Below are 17055 nucleotides of genomic sequence, written 5' to 3' on the forward strand. Positions count from 1 at the left end.
TTTCGTTATTTTCTCGACGAAAGATTAAATTATTTGATTAAATTATTTATTATTACCGGACACACACACACACACACGCGGCATATCTTCGATCAATGGAACAACTAAATTTGTTGCTCACGAACGCAAACGCAAAATTGCAACTCGGCTCGTTTTCCTGGGATCGGGAAAGTTCCCTCGGAAGGACTGCTTAAATGGGGACTTAGATTCTTATCGCATCCGAATAACGGTCGGCCGCGAGAGAACTCTACGTAACGTCATTATACGGCGTAGGGCGGACTTGGTGGTGGCGCAAAAAAGTTAGACGGCACGGCGTTTACCGCGGACGCGAAAACGCTAATGGAGGCAAGTTCTAGGGAGAGAAGGTGGAAGCGAGCGATCGCCCGTGCCGCGCGGGTAACCGGAACGGAACGGAACGGAGCGATCGCGCGAGTGGTTACTGACCTCTAGTAGAGCCGAGCACTCTCTTACGCTTGCACTACTTAGCTAACTTGTCGTTACACCGCGCGTGTGTATTGCGTATTGGCGCGGCGCGGCGGTCACGCTGAATCGCCACTTTTCACGGGGGATACCTTCACCTTGAGCGCGAACGCAGCAGCATCCGCGGCGCGGCTTCGCGCGGTATCGCGACGCAAATACGTCACGCGCGCGTATATAATTCGAACAGTGCAGAAATTTGCCGGCCGCGACGAAAATTAAAATTTCCGATAAATCAAAAAATGTCTCGATTATACGAGAGAATTGGTTTCGCCCGAAATTGCTAGTAAAAGTCTTACGTTTGCTAAAGTTCGATTCATCTGATGTACCTACTGTTTGAGAGCTATCAGCTGACGGTCGCGATTTCGGAAAAAGTGACGTGCCCGATAGAGCCGCTTCTCTCCCATGAACGTGGAGTGTCGCGGCGGGCTTCGACTCCCGCGGTGTATCGACTTTCGAACGGAACTCAAATTAAAATCACGTTCGCGGAATCGGGAGGAAAAAAAAATGGCCGATTTCCCTCGGCGTCGTCGGCAGCGGCTCCGCGAGAAGCCGGGGAGGCGCAAAGTAAGACACGACCGGCGAAGATGGCCGGCGCGGCGCCTCTCTCGGGTTCGTTAACCCCCCTTGAAAATACTCTCCTTACAACACGTCGTTACGTGTTGCACACATCGCCGCGCGCGCGAGCGCGCGCGGTCCGGGGATGCACTAGTTTACTTCGCGCATCGCCGCTCCCCCTCGTCCTCTTCCGGCTTCAGCGTCCTCGTCGTCATCGTGGTAACAGAGGATGAGGAGGCCGGACCCCCGCGCGATTTCCCCCCACGGTGGTGAGCGCGTGAGATACTACTTGGACGCGTCTTCGTCGGCTCACACGCTTCGTATCATTAGAAAAGCCACTTCACCTACATCGAGGCAGATAGGAGAGGATGGCTCTCTCGTCGCGTCTCGCTTTTAGATCGCCGCGGAAGAGCGATTACGGTCGCCGTCGCGCGTGGTCACCATCCTCGAAAACGGCTGGCATCGAATATTCGAGCAACCGAGAGAAAGAGAAAGAGATATTGCGCTTTTAGGATAATTGATTCCTTTCGTTAGGCAATTATCCTAAAAGTGCAATTTCTTTATTATTTGATAAAATTTTTTGATAAAACATTTACATTTTACATTACTTCGAAATGAGTAACGCGGTTTGTCTTTCAAGACAATGGTTATTTTTATTTTTTGTCTAAAAATATTTTAAACTTTCTTGTGCTCTTAATATATCTACATATAAGTAGTAGAAATATAAGAGAATTATAACATTACTAACAAATTTAATAATTCTCCGGCACGAGATTTATTTTATTAATATCCGGAATGAACGAGAGAGATCAGATCCCTCTCTCGCCGCGCGCCGTGGCAAAATTAGAGTGGATGCAGTAACTATAACATTGTAAAGATGAATAACGCGATTTTTCTCTTCTCGAGAGACACTTGCAATTATATATTTATGGTGACGCACGTAGCGGCATGCTGTGGATTATTTTTTATTTTGAATCTGATTTTGATCGCAAACAGGAAGACTTTGCAAATTGTTTATATGAATTTCGTCTTTTTGTCAAAAAACATAATGATACTGAACGCTTTTATAATAACAATTAACGTTAATTAAATTTTTTGCAAATAATTTTCTGCAATTAATTTTTTTATAAATTTAAAAGCTATTCTATGAATCTAGAAATATCTATAACGATGTAAAAATGTATTTGTGGAATCATAGAATTTTTTAATTGCTGTAGAAGAAAGAGTTGATTAATAATTTTTTAGACTAAAAATGTTCTTTTTTAAGAGATTGAATTGATAATGAGAAAAGAGAATCCTCGTTAAACTATAGATTAATGTTTCTAAGCATTTCTAAGTATGTTTCTTAAGCCAACGTTAATTTTTCAAATGAAAGATTATTCTCCCTGTCATGAAGAAAGGTATTTCTTCCCGTTTTATTCCCAATGCACAAGTCATACGGGAAATTCAACTCACTTCACCTACATCGAAAGAACTTTTCTTTAGGCCGTTTGTGTTCTGCGCGAGAAACTAATTGATGATCGAGAAAAGAGCTATTTTCATCAAAAATGGTATATACTCACGCACGATGATACATTATGTGATTACTAATATTATATTATTTGTATACATATGTATAAAAAAATATCTTTTACAAATTGTTTTTTATAAATTGCTAGAAAACAAATAATTCAAATTACTGGATATTAATATCTTTGAAGCAATTTTTAACAATTTTAATTATTTAAATATATTTCTCTATTTGTAGTTTTAATTGTAGTTTTAATTGGAAAGCATTTAACAATATATGTCTTTTTTCATTTAAACATTATATATTTTAAATAGACTGTTCTATGTGTTTGTATGTGTGTAAAGTGATTTTTTATTTATACTTCTGTACTATTATTGACATAAAATAAGCTTTATATGAAGTACTATATATATATATATATATATATATATATATATATATAAACTATATATATACAATATAACTTTTGTATTAAACCTGATAATTTTGAAGAGCGCTAATTCGAGAATATCCACGTCTAGCGTATTAGCCAGATTTCAGTCGGTTCTATTTGAGTTTGTTATTTTATTAGAAAGAAACGGTATCTCATCGATCTGTCTAGCAATCAAAATATCTTCCTTGAGAGTTTGTTAGATATAATAACGCTTAATTGATTTCAACGTGTTGCTTTCTTTTAACAAAAATTAATGTTTCTATCGAAAAAACAAATTTGATAAGTTATTAATTTCCAGTATTAAATACCTTAATAGTTAATAATGAGTTTTTAATCGCTGTTAAAATTAATTGCTGTCTAAATTAAGCAATATTGATATCCTGTTTCACTCTTAAAAGGTCTGCTAGAATCCTTTTATTCCTAACATCAATTACCTAACGCAATTGATGAAAGCGAATACCGTTTTTTTAGCCTGTCTTCCGCAAAAAAAAGGATATCCGGTATTTCCGGGACTATAAAATGCCTGTCCTTGAAATTCATCCCTCACTAGTCCCGTAAATAATTTTATGAGAATACAACCCTCATTCCCGGAGCCAGGACTAAAGCATTTCGCTGTATGCAGATACAACAGGGACTCGTAGGGTCCCGTTTCTCGAAAGCTGACACCGCGGGCCCATCTGCGGCCTCTCCAAAGCTCGTTCTCGAGTTCGTTCGTTCGGGAAGGGCGGAACAACGGAAAGTGGGCCCTGAAATTCGAGCGGTACGTCCCTGACAGTCTCAATGTCTGACTAGTCTAGCCGGCGAAGTACTGTTAGGCTCTTCGGGATCTCGGAGAATGATCGCTCGCGAGAGGGGGCGTCCCGTGGACCTGAAAGATCGGGAGACAGCGGCAACATCACCAGCAGCATCAGCGGCAGCAGCGGGCTTTGTACGGGAATCCCTGCGGTGCACGTATGCACCACAAGTAACACCGAACGAATCGGTGAGCGCACCGAGGTCTCATCTCGCTGGCTCATCGCGCGAGGATGAGAGCGCGGCCCGTTCCGTCCGCCTCGAGACCGCTCAGAAGTGAAGTGGCACACAATGCGTAAGAGTATTTTTAGAGGTCGACGACCGCTCTGCTTCCTCGAGGTTGCCACCGTCCGTCCCCCCCTCCCCCTCTCCCTTTCTCTCGCTCTTTCTCTCTCTCTCATTCTTTCCTGTTGATTCGTCGGGCCCCCTCTCGCTTCGTAAACCATCGCATCATCGCGCCATGGGACCCCATCGGCGGTGAATCGCCCGTGTGCGGGAGACACGACCAATGAACGGCGACGCGCGAAATCGTTCTTTTAACTGTCCGTTCTCCAATCTTCCTTCACGCGGATTTTGCGCGTTTCCCCTTTTCCTTCTTTCTTTCGCGGCGAACACGCCGGATAAAAGTTAATGCGTAAACAAGTGTGCTTCTCATTCCTCCGTATAATTTGCAATTAGAATTGTCGATAAGAGAATCGAATTAAAATTATATAGTGGCGGCGGGGAATAATTTTCCGTGCTACTAAATAGACTTGAAACATTATCGATACTCAACAACGTTCTTTTTAAAATATGCATGCACGGTGTATTTATGTATAGTTTTATCGGAAAAAACATTTTAACATCTTAATATTTGCAAACAAAGGTGAAGAGAGAACTAACTAGTTCAGCACTGCTGAAAAATAAATATTTTACATACATTCAAGGGAATACGACAAAGTTGACCACCACTAGCAGCGAAAAATATTTTAATTTAGAGCACTATAACAAAATGCAATTTATATTTCTAGTTTAAGTATTTTTTTAGTCGAAAATGTTTTCCCCAAGAAAATATTTTAACGTGAATTTACGGTGAAAAATATTTATCAAATATGAACATAATCTTTCCAAATGAAGAGATAAAGTAACTTGATACTTCTTTTATGACATTTCAACAGTGGTTTAATATATCACGGATATTAATCCACGTCGACTCTCGCGGTTGATTTACGCCACGAGGATCCGCTGGTGGAAGAGGAATAAACGCGAGGGTAACGAGAAGATGAAGTGAAGATATCGCGCAGAAGTTACAGTTAAAAAAATAATTTTCTTTTTCATCGTTTTGTCAACCAGTTTATTACATTTGTCAGTCATCCCGTTGTGCGATCGGATGTTCCATTTTGCGATTATATGTGAAGTATGCAGCGCATGACTCACAGATATTTAATTTTTCACTTTTAGGCAATGAATTCGTAAAGTACTTTATTTATGCCGCGAATCGTCATTAAATTTACATCGTACGATGTCGTGCGCGACCTCGTTCGACGAACTACGGTTCCCGCGTAAGCTTTTCGCCAAGAGTTCAATGCTCGAGGTAAAAGTTACGCCTTCGCTTATACCTTCGAAAAACTCGATTGTACTTGTACTTTTTCATCTACCTAGAGATAATTTTTTGTGAAACAAGCTTTGACAAGTTTGTGGTAACTCTTCGCAACCTATTAAATATTATTAATGATGGGAATTTTTGAAGTTTATAAAAGACATTTTGTAAACTGCTTCATGAAAATTACTATACAGTAAAATTTGTCTCTATATGACTACGTATTTAATACATATTTATTTTCTGAATCATTAAATAATGAATCTCCGAAAGAAAATGATATAAAATTCTTTAACATATAATATCGTTCTATGATTCTATCATCATTTCCTGAAAATTTTATTTAAAAAATTTTTCTTTAACTTTTATCTATTGATTTTTTATCTATACTCTTGTCAACGCTTGTACGATATTCTAATCAAGACGGACATTGCAAAAACTTAATATGATAGCGGTGATTTAACTTTATATTTTATTCCCATAAGTTTTTGTGTAAATTATACATGTCTGAGTAATATTTTAACTTTACAAAGAAATTGATACAGAATTTTATATTTACAAGGTACCTCTTTTTTTCAAACAAATGACTGAACGTCAAAACAGTAATTATTTCGTGCGGTTTATCGTGCCGTAAATACCAGCGGTGCATCCCGATGTGAGAATCGGCACCGGGATTACTGGGGATTACGCTTTGAAAAGGAAATTCCCGTAACACATTCGTTTTTATCGCTATCTGGACTCGGGCATGAATCTCGGGTGAGGTTTCTGGGCATACCTTTACGGAAAGTCGGCGAGGTATACTGCTCCGTATAGGAGGCATTGACCCCGTTGGTGTGTTTCGTCGCGAGTCTCCGCAACGTTAATACGTATTCCGCCACAGACACACATATCGCTATATCGTAGTTGTAAGGACAAATACGGGCGAACGCAAGCAAATTCTAACGGTGCCTAATCCTAATGGCGGCTGACGTAGATCGGTTTGACCCGCCTTGCGTAATCGCCCGTTTCGGTATTCCGTCCGCGATATATTCCGACGCGAATTTCGTTCCTCGCGAAGAAATATTGCAACATACGCCGGCCATACTTATCTAATACCACGGTAGAAGATCACAGCAGAATACTAATATATTTTTGCAACGAAACATGTATTTAATATCGACGTCCTTTCTGATCTTTTGTCCTATTGAAATTTCTATTCTTTTGGTTAAATATATTTCGGCACAAGTGACTGAATATTTTATTAGTCGAAATAATTTTGTCCACTCTAGAAAATTTGTGTAATATTTGCACACAATTTCAAAAATAAAGACGAATAATGAGACATAAAGTACAAGTATGTTGATAATCAATAGATATCTATAATATATATGAGTGAGAATTTAACCGCAAATATTCACACGTGAATTCTCGCTCCTTGCGCGTTCTTTTTCTTCTTTCCTACTTTAGATTAATGGAACATATAATCTAATGAATCATCCCCTACCTACGATTATCTGTAAACTATCTGCAATATCTATTACAATGTGGCACTAGATTAATGAGACATATAATCTAATATAAATCCTTTCCTAGTTGCGATTATATTTATATATGGAAGCGCGGTTACCTATCGCAGTTGGTTATTTGCAGAATCTCGCCTGGTTTTTGCCTCGCGTGATTTCACACGCGTTATTACATTAGCAATCGAGTTTTGCTGTAATTCATCATCGCGCGCGAGAAAACGCAACTCCATACGCGAGCGCGCGGTCTGCATGAACATGACCTAGAACCGCGGGAGCTCTAAGAGGGGTCGCGAGTATTCGAGAGCATTCGTCGCGCGCGCGCCGCATTGTCTCCCCCTGCTCGTTCGGCCCGTGCGGGGATAAACGCGCGTTAGACACGCGCGTTGGATGCACCCGCGTCGTCGTCGTCATGTGGTGCATTCTCGCTGGCCTTCTACGCGCTCATTCGCCGTCTTAGCGGACCTAGAGTTGGGAACGAGGAAGACCTAGTTCGAAGGTAGAACGCCGCCGCAACGGCACTAGGTCACGCATCGCAGTTCCTGAACGGCGCGCGCGCGAGCGCGAGCGAGCGTGCATGTGCAACGATGTGCACCGCGCGGCACGCATACGTGACGTGAGAGCTCCGACGATGACGGATTCGTCTCGTTGGCGCACTTTATTCGCCGCCTAGAGCCATCGCGTCACCTTCGATAAATCACAGCAGGCGTGTCCCGTGACATCGAAGCGTACGTACGCTACGGCTGTGCGAAGTCTCCCGCGTGCACTGTGAGCTATTTGCGCTACAGAATCTTCCCGAAAGAAGCTCGATGAGACTCGATGCTCTTGGCTTCGGAGAACGGCGAAGACAAAGTTCAATGTACTCTTACGGAAAAATACTTTCTTTTTCTTCTTCTCCTCTCTCTTCTTTTCTATAAGGTTTCCTTAGGTTTTCCTTTTTTTTTTTTACATTTGCGAGCACTTGGTTGCCCGTTGTTAATTTGAATTGTAATTTATATTAATCCTTACGATATAATATGAAAGAGATCATTGGAACAATCATGGATATTTCGCTTTAGATCACTTTTTCATATATAACTTTAAAAAACGTCAAAAAATTCATGGGCATTCTTTCAAATTTCTAAAGGACTTTGTACTTCTTTTTGAAGAAAAATCAAATGTAGTTCACTTTAAGTGTCTTTGAAATTTCGAGAAACTTCCATAGACAGAAATCGGCCAAACATCTATGATTGGATTTGTGTCTTATTGTGTATTACCTCTTCAAATTTATATCCTTTTTTATATTTATTCAATAATTTTTATCAATATATTGATTTTTACAAGATTTCCTTTATAGAAATAATAATCGAACGATTCTCACGGAGAAGGAAAAATATGTTGCGGCAAAATAGAATCGAATGTATGCCGTGTAAGCAGAAGAAAATTTACTGTACGAGTAAAATTATAAATGTATATATAGAGAATTAATCAAGATCATGATAGAATCAATTCAATGAACGTGTTTTAGGATCGACGGTCACGCGCGCGCGAACAAAAGATAATGTCGATGACTTGATAGGAGGCGTGTCTAGTGACCGAGACGATTGTCACATGCGTATCTGCGGTGTATTCTGTGCAACAGGAAGTGTATCAATACGATATCTTGCATAACGGAGAGCAGTTCTACACTCGGACTACTTGTGCCGCGCTTCTACATGTCTCCGTTGCCATACTAGGCTTCATCCGGCAGCATCCGTAAACTGATACACTGCTCTTTTTCTAGTATCTGCCTCTGCAAATATGGGTCTTAAAAAATTTCTCTTGGCACGTTCAAGTTTGAATTAATACACAAAGGGTGAAAAAAAACGGAAATTAGCGCAGTTTATTGAACGCAATTTTTACATTTTTTAGTCGATATAATTATGTCGCATAAATTTTACCGATTTAATTTCGGTAAAATTAGATCTTGATCAAAATTACTTAGAAAATCGTTGATTGTCACGACTTTTCAACTTGCAATGTTTAATTCACTTAAGATTGAATTAAGAAGTACAAGATATTATTATTATTATATTATAATCAGTTTCCCTTACAATTATCTGACGTTAATTATCATAATATGTTACAATTACATATTTATTTCTTCTATTTCACGTTTTAACATCGGAAACATTGTTACCAATCTGTTTCGCTTTCTTTAAGATTCGCATAGTGGAACTTTGAAAAAAAATTCCTCAAGGCATACGTGTTCCAACGGTATCGAAATGATCTTTGCAGTCCCGCGCGCAGGCAGGTAGAGAGTTTCTCCACAGTTAAAGGATTAAGATGTCCCGATGGGACGTCGACAGGACGACTTCTCGCGATCACGACGCACGTTTCTCGCGCCCGCGCGCAGGCACAATTTCTACCTACGTCAGAGCCGCGATAACGATAACGGTGTCGAGAGTCTGCCGGTCCATTCATGTCGAACGTTCTCATGGCGCTTCCTACCTCGCCTTCCGCCCTCTCTCTCACTCTCTCTCTCTCTCTCTTTCTCTCTCTTGCGCGCGCGCACGTCTTTCAGCGTGCGAGCGATTCCTCGACGCTCGGCAAGGAGCGAACCGGAGCCAAGCGATCACCTTGAGGGCTAACGGTACAAAACGCGCGCGCCGCATTCGTTTCGTCCTGATCGCGTTTAGGGTACTTTTCCGCTCGGCGTCAACGAAAGTACACGATCGGCGTAACTGTATAGGGATGAGAGTGAATTTCGTCACGACGAGAAGCGGACGAAGGAATCTCTCGGATTCGCAGCGACAATGGCTGCAGCAACAACGGCGCGGCGACGGTCCCCCGGCTCGTCTCTTATCGCGTTGACCTTTCGTGCCAGAAACTTATCGCCAACGTGGGCGTACGATCGCTTTTAACGGGTATAAACCGGCGATTTGCTTTACATTTGCTGTCCGAGTAACGGGACCCGGAAGCTAGCAATCTCAGTTTGCGATCACTGGTCTTTACCGATATTCTGAATATGATCAATGAGATTTAGTGTGGAGTGTTGAGATAAGTATTATATGCGTCGCATTGTTTGAAACTAGTCAATTGCAGTTGATGTTTACAGAAAATATACAGAAAAATATATTGTTTGTATTCTTTTTTTAATTTTGCACGGCGACACTACATTTCTCTAATGATGTCTTTTATTTTGTGATTTATGCGGTTCCGTGCGCAAATCATATAATTTTGTGTATATGCTATTTAAGTAATAATTTTTAATGCTGATAAAATTCGGTAGAATTAAAGTCCTGAATTTTTTCCTACTTGTGAAATAATGTTGCCACGTATCGCTATGTATGAACATTAATAATTCTGAAACTCTATAATCTTACGATATAGTATTTTCGCGAAATTTACGTTCCTCTTTCGTTTCTCAAAGTCACGTTGCAGCTTGTGTGCGACTTAATCAATTCCAAAGGGTAACGGTCTCGCGATTGTCCCGCTTCCGTGTTATGCTCATCGAGACGTTTCGACAACCGGACGATTGCATCGCGAGACGATTAAAAGTGAAGCTTCTTGACCACGTGCCCGCGGATCGTAGTTGGCGTAGGCAGACGCTCTCGCCCGATCTCGCGGGAAGGTGGTAGGAAGCGAGGCGCGCACTAACGCTGCCATTGGCCTCGTGCAGTATGGTAAGTGTGTTAACAACGTAAGCGGGGTGAACGCCCTCGGCAGACCTAGACCCAAAAAGCGCTCTGGTTGTGAGCCATGAACAACTGGCCGCTGACACTGGGTTAAGGCGAAGTCACGTGATGCGAATGCATATAAGTCGTGCACACGTAACGCACACACGCGCATCCGCGTGCACATGCATTTATTTTCACGTACGTACGTGTGAGTGTGCGTGAGCGATTGCTCGTTTGGAACAACGTCCTTTTTACGAATTCTGAAAGATCCTGATTCGTGAGAATGAGACTTTCGCCGATAATTTTCGTCTGGAATAGTGTCGTAAGTTTATCAATAAGCTCGATAAGTTTGACGTTGATTTATATTACAATTTTATTCTAACTGAAATGAGAATGTGTGGCTCAGCAGCGTTCCCTCTTTTAAGGAACTCTTTAATTGTCTTGACAACTTTTCAATCATTGTAATAATAATTTTTCACAATTTTTTTGAAAATTAAATACACTGAATATATATTTATTTGCACATTTTTATCGAGTCAAAACAATTATTTTAATAATAATCTATAAATATATAATGAAATAACGAACTTAAATTAAAGAATTAAGACTAAAATTTGAGAAGCTTTATTTTATAATCATTTATCGAACTGATGAATAATAATAAGATATTAATGAAATATAATTGTACTGTTTTGATGCCAACGTGAAGCCTATTAGAAATTTAAAAACAAAAACTTTTTTGCAATTTAACATTTGTCTCTCGCGCGGGTAATTTTGGATTCGTCCTTTAAGGGATAATTTTTAACTCGTTATGGTCAAATATTTGACCTTCATTATCATTAATTAGCGAGAGTATAGGGTGACTAACAAAAAGACAGATTTCAGAGGAGCACGCATATATGCTCGGTCATTACGACTTGCGTGAATCGTTAGCGACTTCGATTATTACTGCAACACTTTCTTTTGGATGGTCGAGTTCTGATCGTCGCTTTGGGAATTTTGTATAGTGAATCACGAACGTCATCGGTAAACCTTGACAATAGTATTCGTAGGAATAACTTCCGGGGAAGTTGGTCCACCATCACTTTGAAAATTAATGAAATCAATGATCAATCATTGATTTTGGAGTCAAAATTATCGAGATTTTTTACATTTTATACTATTTGCAACACATTGTTTTATTCAATTCAATATATTTTGTTCGTTTTACTTCATATACTTGAAAAAGTTAGTTAAACCTGTATGAGTGTATCCCGAATGGAATTCTGGTTCAATTCTGCATATTTGTGTCTTTCTGATTTTAATTTTTTCAAATTTGATACTAAGCAATTTATAAGAATATTTATATTTTGAATACAAACATCACAATACATTATATTTTGAATAAAACATTACTTATAATTATATTTATTTCTTTAGTTTATTATATATATTTCTTTGCAATTTCTCTGTCTATGAATCTCTTACAAATTTACTATTATTATGGCAAATTTCTCTAATTTTTAATTTTGTATTAATTATTAATGCCTTGATATTAAAACCTTTATTCCTGTAACGTTCTATTATTTATTTCTAAATACATACACATAACATGACATACATACACATTTATTTAAGAAATATTCTATAAATGTATATATCTGTTGCTTAATCTTACATTTCCTGAATTTAATTTTGTCAAATGTTATTTTATGCTACAAGAACAATTTCATTATAAGGACGAACGATAAACTTTCTATTCGAAAATCGAGAATTTCGATGATTTCGTAATGATCTGGGAAAACGTTCGATTACGAGATATTATGAATGCGCTTTTGTATAATTAACGTATCCGTATATACGAAACGCATTTCCGAAGTTTGTAAAAGTTTGGGAATGCATCATTCGATCAGAGATTAAGAGACAACCGCATAATGAGCACGTTCCACATTCTTGTACTTCTGTTTACTCGAACGCTGATCGTCTCTTTCAGCAAGCGTTGACCTCACTACTCGTTTCTCGCATTCGCCGAAGGAAAACACCGGAAATACCGATTTATATCGCGCGTGTGTATATTCACTCGGTTATAAAATATGCGAATGCGAGGTAATTGTTTTGCCTCATTCACGTAATTGGGTGACTGCGTGCTATTCATAAAATTGAATAGAAGAATGAGAGTAGGAGAAATATTTATTTAGTATAATTTAGTACCTCAGTTGAATAACAATCATTAACAAGTTTCTCCAACATATTATTTTTCCTCGCGCTCACATGTGTTATAATTAAAAATATTTGTTTTATAAAACATAATTTTCATATGGGAATAATAAATATATAAAAGCTGTCATCAAAATGTTTCCCCATTTTGCGTCATTCGCGTTATCATTCACAAATAAATATTAATTAAATTAAAGAGAGAACGTTATACAACATTTGTCCCGTTAATCGCGAGAGGACTCGTGCAAAAGAAACACGCCAAAATTTCCGAAAGATTCTTCTAGGAAAGAAGATACGCGAATTCTGGGACGCCCCGTATAAAACTCCTCCAAACCGCGGTTTCGATCCGTTCTCTGGCATTCGTCGAGGTGACCGAGCACCGCGGGCAAAGCACTTTTCTCCGCGGAGGAGAACTCGCTTTTCCGCGCGCCACGCGTGGTTTCGTCTTCTCGCGGATCGAGGCCGTTCGCTGCCACACAGTGGCGGATTTAGCAAATGTCGAGCCCAAGTGTGAGAATTTGATGAGCGGGAAACGGCCAGCAAATTTAATTGTGCGTGAAAAATTGTTCGATATTTATCTGTATCATAAATATTCCGCGCGAATATTATATATAAATTATATATAACGAATATTTGATCGAGATAGATATTTACGTGCCGCCGCTGCACAATTTTGATTAATTTACATTTTTATCGATGTATTTTTTTCTACGTACAATTTATTTAATCTTTCTTCGCGGGAGACTTAGCCGATAAATCCATCGAATCTGTTGTTACAAGATAATCACCCAGACGCGTGTAACAAGGATATATAATGCATCTCAGGGCCGCCGCCGTCGCCGTCAGTGGAAATCTATCCTTGATGGAGGTTACTCCAGGGCATCGTCCCACATCTCCTTGAATATGAACTTGCGTCTTCGTTCGACTTGCCGGTCATCTCCCTTCGGCTTCTCCTTCCTCGTCTCCTTCGTCCTTCTTCCTGCCACCTCCACCGTGTCCGCCGGCAATACCTTTCTGCCTCCCTCCATCCTAACTTGTCCCCCTCGTCCACCCAGACTCCTCTATCTTATTTCGTCTCGCCTCTCTCTCTTTTCCTCTCTCGCGTTTTCTCCCCTTTATTTTGCATAGAAGACACCAGCGTGTCTGCAACGCGCGCTCTTCAAATTTTCGCGGCTTTGTGATCATTTACCGTTTTATTAATGAAATTAATAAAATCTGTGATGAGATGTAATTAATACATCTCTGTATCTCTCTTCGGACTTTCCTTTTTCAAGAGTTTTTCTTCGGAATAATAGATTTCAGAGTATTTTAAAAGTAAATGATTTTTTAATTAAAGGAAAATTATTCTCACTTTTTCAAAATTTTTGTAATCCAGTAATTTTTATCATTTATTACAACTCATCGAATTATTTAAAAAAGTATAATATGAAGTTCAGCGAAAGTCTGCCAGAGGGGTATCCTTCACGCATATATATATATATATATATATATTCTGTCCTTGAATGGTTATCGACTTTTGATTTACGCCATCTTCATTAGGGGGTCCATGGCCAAAGAGTTACATCACTGAAATCTTCCTCTACCTTCCACCGGTTGGCGACGGACTCCCTCTCGACTCCCTTCCGCGCGAACGCCAACGGAAAGTCAACGGACAAGGTAGCGCGACCCGGATTACGCTCCGCAGCATCGGTTCCTTCGCACTTTTCTTCTCTTCTTCGTCTCCGAAGAGACTCCGCCGCGCTCGGCTCAGGGTCAAGGCACTCTCTTGATGGAGGAAGAAGCGACCAACGGAGGCTGCCTTCCTCCTCCCTATTCGCGTCCCCGTCCTTCGCGTCCTTCCACGAAGCCGAAAAGAGAAGCCGAGTCTTCCTACCTTGATCCTTCTCCCTTCCGTCATTCCAGCGCCGGTCGCGGCGCCGATAGATTGGATGCCGGCGAGGTCATCTCTTTCAATTTCGTAAGGATTGTTTAACTCAAGGACGGCGCGGCGAAACGGCGAACACGTAGGGCGCTCTCCGTCGCACTGGTCATTCAACTCATTGAATTATCTTCACTCCGAGTGTACAACGCGTTTCGTTCTTGCTCACTTGCTACTCGCCACTGCTCGCTAATGCTCGCTTCTCGGATGTTCAGATATATATATATATTTTTTTTGATACGGTTAAAATTTACTTTTTCAGTAAACAGATCGTTCAAAAAAACAGAGTCGATGAACGGCGTTATGCAAGGAATCATCAAGTTTCACGCAATCAGACGTGAAAGGCATTTACGGAGCGTAAAACGTGAATTAAGCACCATTTTATTAAAATGTATCTCGAAATTTTGGTCGAACTTTATGATCACTTTCACTATTTTACCGCTGCGTCTCTAACGACTATGGATATTCTGGTGTTTTTACTTTCTGACATATCGCACGAGTTTTGAATGTCTCTTTCAGTTGCATCGCCTCCATTCTACTTAATCCCTCTCATGATCTGCGACCCTTTTACGTCGGTCCCGTCTGTCTCGGAGGTGTTACAATGGCCGCCCGCAAGCGAGATGCTAATGTCGCTCCCCGTAATGTCAGCGGCCAAGGATTCGAGTTGGCGGACAGGTAAATGGCCCGAACGTTGAACCGACGAATGACCTCCGACAACAACGGCTCCCGTTTTCGATGTCGAAATCATCTCGCGTTGGAAATAATAGCGGTGCCGCCACAACAGCGCGGTGATTTTTTATGCCTCCACCGCAATCGTTGAGCCGATTTGTCTCTTTACTCGAGCCGATTTGTAAAAATTTTAAGACACTACTGCCGTCCGAGGGAGGCGCGAGGGCGCAGGGAGGTGAGAATAGTCTAGCCACGTATTGACGTTGAAAGCGTGGAAATTTTTATGGCAAGCTGTGTCTCTTATAAAACCACGCGCGACCAATGCATGGAAAGTGATTAAAAATAAAAATAAATCCTTGAAAATAGATCTGCTTGTGCGTCATGGCTTTGCCAAGGTTTCGAATTTTTGTAGAAATAGCGGAAATAATATTCTGCAGTTTGTCACATTGATGTTCATCAGAGTATGGTTTTTTTATTGGTTTATTTTTTCTTTATAATTCACAACGAACAGCGTAAATATGAGAGCTATTCTTGAGGTTCTAACTTTACTCAACTTTCAATCTTTTTTAAATAATTATATGAGAGATTATGTGAGAGCAGGGACTTCCTTGTTTTCGACATAATTACGCTTACGATTACATTAATTAAAAATATATAGCGATAATTCTTTTATATATAAATTTTAATATTTACGAAAGAAAATGTTAAAACAATTTTTGTAATAGATTCTATTTAAAAATAATTATTTTATATAAACAAAAATATAATTATATATTAATTGTAAGATTATAATTTCTTACATATGAAATAATAATAGTCTTGCTTATATATAATTTAATTTTCTATGAAAATTTGATAATTTTTAATTTCAGCAAAATATATTTTTATTTTGATATTACAAGTGTTATCTAAGGAGTGCAATTTTTTATTGTTTTGATAATGATAGTATTTAAAAAATTCTAATTCTCGGTTTGAAGATATTAGTTATATATTTCTTATACAACATTTTTTCTTTTATTTTATAAAAATTATTGAAAATAATGAATGTATAATTTTTCTCAGACAGATAAAACTACATAATATTCTTTATCGAAGTTTTATCTCTTTAACGCTATATAATTATTTTTAATATTTTAATATTTAATATTTTAAAAATAAAGATATTCTGTTAAAACAAGAACGTTTTTCTCTATATACGCAATTTGAAAACGTTTTTCTTGGTCCTCTCGGAATGCAAAAGAAAATTATTATTTGTATCGAGGAAGGTGCGCGGCACAGGACCACGCGGCAAGTGCCATTGACCCCGAGATTGAAGATTTGACAATCATTCTCCACAGTGAGATTCCGATGTCAAACAAATCCGAGGAAAGAGGGAAATGGGAAATGGATCAAAGAAAGATAGATGACAAAGATGAAACGGGCCAGACCAGAACCCGCCGCAGTACAAACCAGCCCGTCGAGGATGTAACGTTATGTCTATTAGATTCCGGGGAGGGCCAAGAGGAACGTCATGACCGAAGTCCACAAAGAGAGACACGAGGAGCGAGATTAGGATTCGAGCGGACAGCATCCGAGGCTGTCCCGTTTCCTCTGGGATCAAGATGGTTTACGAGAATTCTCATATAAGCTGACGTATATGAAGAAACAGAGGCAATTTATCGTATTATTATATATTCTGCTACAGTCCTCAGATTCTCTTCGATATTACGTTATTTCGCGTCTAATATTTAGAAAATTCGAATATGAAACTTAGATAATGTTTAAGTATCCTAAAAAAAAAATTTCG

This window comes from Monomorium pharaonis, chromosome 5, assembly GCF_013373865.1.
Source record: "Monomorium pharaonis isolate MP-MQ-018 chromosome 5, ASM1337386v2, whole genome shotgun sequence".
Lineage (NCBI taxonomy): Eukaryota > Metazoa > Arthropoda > Insecta > Hymenoptera > Formicidae > Monomorium > Monomorium pharaonis.